Below are 5,405 nucleotides of genomic sequence, written 5' to 3'. Positions count from 1 at the left end.
TTGATGTTCTTTCAATCAAAATAAAAGTTAGGAAAAAAAGCCCACTGTAGGCTTAAAATGTTTATTTGCAATGCAATAGCCCCGTAAAATTGCATAAAATCAACTTTCTTTTAAGTGGAGAAATGCAGGAAGAAAAGTAAGACTGCGGAGACAGTGACAGGATGGGGCTGAACAATGTGGGGATGGAATGAGAAATGTGCTTCACTGCAGGGATGGGAGTGGGAAAGGGAAAAAAAATCTTTGGTTGTGGGGAAGGGAATGGGGTTGCATCTTTGTCCTGCATCACTCGCTAGAACAGGGGTACCCAAAAGGTCGATTGTGATCGACCAGTAGATCGCAAAGGCAATGCGAGTCGATCACGAAGCCCATCCCGGACTCAGTGATCGACTCGCGTTGCCTTTGCATTCTCCCCATTCCCTGATGCTGTAACAGACCAGACTGCAGAAGCACAGGGCACACCGGCCTTCTCCCTCCCCCGACTTCAATTCTGATGCCGGAGAGGAAGTTCCGGGCCAGCCAATTGCTGCCTGGCTGGCCCGGAACTTACTCTCCGACGTCAGAATTGGCGTCGGGAGGAAGGCTGCTGGTCTGTTACAGCATCGGTGAGCAGGAAGAACTCGGTGACAATGGCGGCAGACGACGGCGGGGAGGTTGTTTAGCGGGCTGAATTCAAGTTCCTGAATGATAGTGCAGTGGCAGTGGGGGATATTTTTTGTGTTTGGGGCTGTTGTAGAGGGAGGTATTTGTTGGGTTGAAAGGGAAGTTTTGGAGTGATGAGCCTTGCTGGGGCTTCATTTATCAGTGGGGCATTTTGATGGAGGTAGGGCAGTGGTGGGGAATAATTTCAGAGTAGGGCAGTTTGGAGGGTTGGGAGATTAGAGCACTGTTCTTCAACTGCCGGTCCACAGGAAATTTCTGCTGGTCCGCACAGGGCAAAGATTAAGGTGACCATAGGTCCGTTTTCAGACCTCCTGTCCCATTGTCCCCACATACAGCTTCGGGACAGCGTCCCGAAGCTGTGTTCGGGAACAAAGGGACAGGCAATCATTTCCTGTCCCTCCCTCCTTCTTTTCCCCAGGTCCCCTTCTCCTACCGCCCTGCCGCTGCTGCTAAAGCCGACAGGATGTCTTCTTTCCGACATCAATTCTGACGTCGAGAGGACATTTTGGGCCAGCCAATCACTGCCTGGCTGGCTCAGAACGTCCTCTCTGACATCAGAATTGACGTCGGAAAAAAGATTTCCTGTAGGCTTTAGCAGCAGGATATACACTAAGGACATGGGAAGGAGGCACTGGGGGCATTAAAGACATGGGAAGGAGGCACTGGGGGCACTAAAGACATGGGAATGAGGCACTGGGGACATTAAAGACAGGAAGGGGCACTAAGGACATGGGAAGAAGGCACTGGGGTACTAAAGACATGGGAAGGAGGCACTGGGAGCACTAAAGGATGGGAAGGAGGCACTGGGGACACTAAAGGCAGAAAGGGGCACTAAGGACATGGAAGGAGGCACCTGGGGCACTAAAGACAGGAAGGGGCACTAAGGACATGGAAGGAGGCACTGGGAGCACTAAAGAATGGGAAGGAGGCACTGGGGACACTAAAGACAGGAAGGGGTACTAAGGACATGGGAAGGAGGCACTGGGGGCACTAAAGACAGGAAGGGGCACTAAGGACATGGGAAGGAGGCACTGGGGACATTAAAGACATGGGAAGGAGGCACTGGGGGCATTAAAGACATGGGAAGGAGACACTGGGGACATTAAAGACATGGAAGGAGGCACCGGGGGCACTAAGGACATAGGAAGGAAAGAGGGAGGGAATAAAAAGGGACAATTCTTGGGCCTGAGTGCAGAAAGAAAGAAATGAAAGAAAGGATACACAGACAGAAGGAAACGCAACCAGAGACTCATGAAATCACAAGACAGCAAAGGTAGGAAAAATGATTTTATTTTCAATTTAGTGATCAAAACATGTCAGTTTTGAGAATTTATATCTGCTGTCTATATTTTGCACTATATTTGTCTATTTTTCTATAGTTACTGAGGTGACCGACCTCACGGAGATGGGGCGGAAACGGGGTTTTTTAAATTTTAGTCCTAGTAGTTTGCTTGTCCACAAAATTCTTTTATTTCTTCCGGTCCACGAATGTAAAAAGGTTGAAAAACACTGGATTAGAGAACAGGGAGAAAGCAGAAAGGAGGACTTGCCTAACTGCTATGTACAGTATGGGGCTCATAATTTAAAAAAAAAAGGTCTAAAAAGTGGCCTAAATGGGTACTTGGACAATCATAAAGCCTGATCGTCCAAGTACCTATAACCAAATCTGGTTTTAACGTATCTAAAACCAGCTTAGGCCTTTTCCCTGCATAGAGCAAAAAGAGGCATTTTTAGAGGAGGGGAAAGGGCGGGAGGTGGGCTGACCTAGACCTAGGCATAAAGCAGGTATAACCAAAGATTTTGACAGGTTGCCTAGTTGGCACTTATACGTTTTGACGTAGATCAAGTCAAAACAGGTTTAAGTGCCGAAAAAGGGCCCACTGAGCTGATGGCAGCTGGCGCGATCAGCTCAGCCGCCCAGCAACCTACCCACACCCCCACAGCAACCATCGCAGCAGGAGAGATGGCTCATCTCCCCTGCCGCGATGCGATCACCCATCTACCTAAACGGCCTGATGCCCAATCTCTCCTGCCATGGTTTGTGGCAGTTCGGGTAGAGGGGTGATCGCATCGCGGCAGGGGAAATAGCCAATCTCTCCTGCTGTAATGCCTCACACCCCCCCCCCCCCCTACAAGATCGGGCAGGAGGGAGCTCAACCCCTCCTGGCCCGGCGACTGCCGACACCCCAACCCAAGTGATTACAATTGGGCCAGAAAGGGCCCAAGCCCTCCTGGCCCGGCGACTGCCGACACCCCAACCCCAGTGATTACAATTGGGCCAGAAAGGGCCCAAGCCCTCCTGGCCCGGTGACTGCCGACACCCCTCGGTGATTACGATCTTGCCAGGAGGGAGCCCAAGCCCTCCTGGCCCGGTGACCCCCACCCCGCCGACTATGATCTGGACAGGAGGGAGCCCAAGCCCTCCTGCCCAGGCGACCCACCTACCCCCCCACCCCCACTAAGATCCGGGCAGGAGGGATCCCAGGCCCTCCTGCCCTCGACGCACCCCCCTCCCACGATCAGCCTCCCTGAGCCCCCATTCGGCCCCCCCACCCACTGACCCCGTGACCCCCTGCTACCTAGGGCAAGCAGTGGCTTCCCCCATATCTTTCTCAATAACAGACTATGGACTTTTCCTCCAGGGCCTGTCCATATCCCACTGTTATTGTGATTGTTCTGTTGTGTTACCGCTTGATACTTGAGACCTTTCACAGCCCGGTTGGACACCTCACTTTTTAAGGACTTGCACTGAAAAAAACAGTTATTGCGCTTGTTCCTTGCTCTCACGCTCACTCGCGGTGCCAGTAGCATTGACATGAACTAACAGTTCCAGGGTTGATTTCCTGTGTCCTTTTGTTATTATTATGATGATGATTATATTTTTTCCATGAGGTATCCATGCTTTGCCGCACTGATATACTCTTCCTTGAATTGGTAAAACTGGTAAACGCCTCTTTTTCTGAGGTGTAGCACCGTATTAACCTAGCGTAAAAGGATAAAAACAAACCCAGGACGAAATGAAATAAAGACTTCTCTGTCCTCCTCGTGCGGGTGCTGAAATGGAAAGCTAGCTCTCAGCTCCATTTCTCTCTCTTGGTGGCATTTCAAAGTGTAAAGCTTTGAATACCAATTGCTTGAACTGGACATATGTGAATCTCTTCTAATCCTACTAATCCTGTCTCCAAGTGCTCTTTTGTATGGGAAGGCAGCACACGTAGATCTAAGTGAAAGTGTTCATAATCCTGGAAATGTGGAAAAATGGCCCAGTGTGAGAGCAGGGAGAGGGGAAAGCTCCCGAGCACAGGGGGATCTGGCCACAGAAGGCATTGAGGTTTGGGGAGGGGAAGGGCTGGGGCGGGGAGTCCTCTCGCCTCGCCTGAGCCGCTGGCAAGGAGAGGAAACCCACCCAGCGGGCAAACGGCGTCGCGCACTTGAGCAAGCCCCACTGAAGGGAGACAAAGTTTCCGAAGGCTGGAACTTCAGCCACCGGCAGCTTTCAGCCCCGGGAGCCCGGCGGGCTAGGCACTAATGTTTGTGCCGACTTCATTATCTCTTCAGCGTAGGCTTGTTTATCAACTTGGGTAGATTTTACCCTTGATGAATCCTCTCTCCTTGCCTACCCCTCCCCCCCCCCACTAGAAATCCTTTAAAGAAGAGTTTAATTTAAAGCATAAAGCTGCTATTACATATTATTGCAGAAAAAAAAATGAATTATGAAAATATATTTGGACTCTGATTTCCCCCTTTTTTTGTATTTACCGGTAATTAATCAGTTCTTTTCAAACAAATCCATGTCAAAGAGAAATCCCAGGCTTATTGTCCGCTTTCTCCATTGTTCCTGTCGGAGACTGGAATGCGCGAAGTGTTTCTGTGGCATCTAATTTAGCACTGCCTCTGTTCTGCTGCTGCCCTCTGGGGAAAAAAATAGACTTTTTCCAAAGTGTTCATGTTATCATACCCAAAGGGTTAAAACTAATGGATCGAAGTCAATGTCCCTGTGTGCGCTATATATTTGTCTATCACTACACAAAGATCCAAAGCGAACACCCATATTACCAGAAAGTTGATTTGGGTGGGGCTTTATTATCCTTTTAATTTATATTTAAAATATGGTGTTTCATAATGTAAATCAACAATACCTCAAAAAAAATATAGTCAGAGCTTTGTTGATTGGGTGTGTGATCAAGGGCTCCTTTTATCAAGCCGCGCTAGCGGTTTAACGCGCGTAATACCACGCGCTAAACTGCTGGCCGCGCTAGCCGCTAACGCCTCCCTTGAGCAGGCGGTAGTTTTTAGGCCAGTGCGGGAGTTAACGCGTGATGAAATGTCGCACGCGTTAACCCCGCTAGCGCAGCTTAGTAAAAGGAGCCCCAAGTTTGAAATGTTAAAAAACCCAAAAAACAGAGATCTGATTGTCTTTTGCACATGTAATCAACGTTTCCCGCCCCCCCCCCCCCCCCATAGATAGGCAAAGAGGGAAAAATCATTTAAGAATAGAGATCTAAACTTCAGCATGGAAAAAAAATCTCCAGAGCAAGTGTACATTGAAATGCCGGTATTCCTGTATTTTTCAATGCTACTGCTACTTTCTCGTCTGCCTCTAGGTAGCTCTGAAGTCATATTACTAAAAGCTTAATTTCCCATCCAAATGGAAATCCCTTTAGGGGCTGCCTCGGTCGTTTCTGTCTTTGCTTGCCCCCTTTTGTACAGAAAATGTTTGTGTGAAGTTAAGCCATCTTTCTCCA

General features: G+C 49.1%; 1 protein-coding gene across 1 annotated transcript in view; it reads right to left on the bottom strand.

Moving 5' to 3' along the window:
* The window catches only part of ADGRG6 (adhesion G protein-coupled receptor G6), a 307,599-nt gene that overhangs the window by 201,384 nt on the left and 100,810 nt on the right, over positions 1-5,405 (bottom strand).

Source organism: Geotrypetes seraphini, chromosome 3 (genome assembly GCF_902459505.1).
Source record: "Geotrypetes seraphini chromosome 3, aGeoSer1.1, whole genome shotgun sequence".
Lineage (NCBI taxonomy): Eukaryota > Metazoa > Chordata > Amphibia > Gymnophiona > Dermophiidae > Geotrypetes > Geotrypetes seraphini.
The sequence above is the reverse complement of the archived record's forward strand: the minus strand, read 5'-3'. Positions and strand labels throughout refer to the sequence as shown.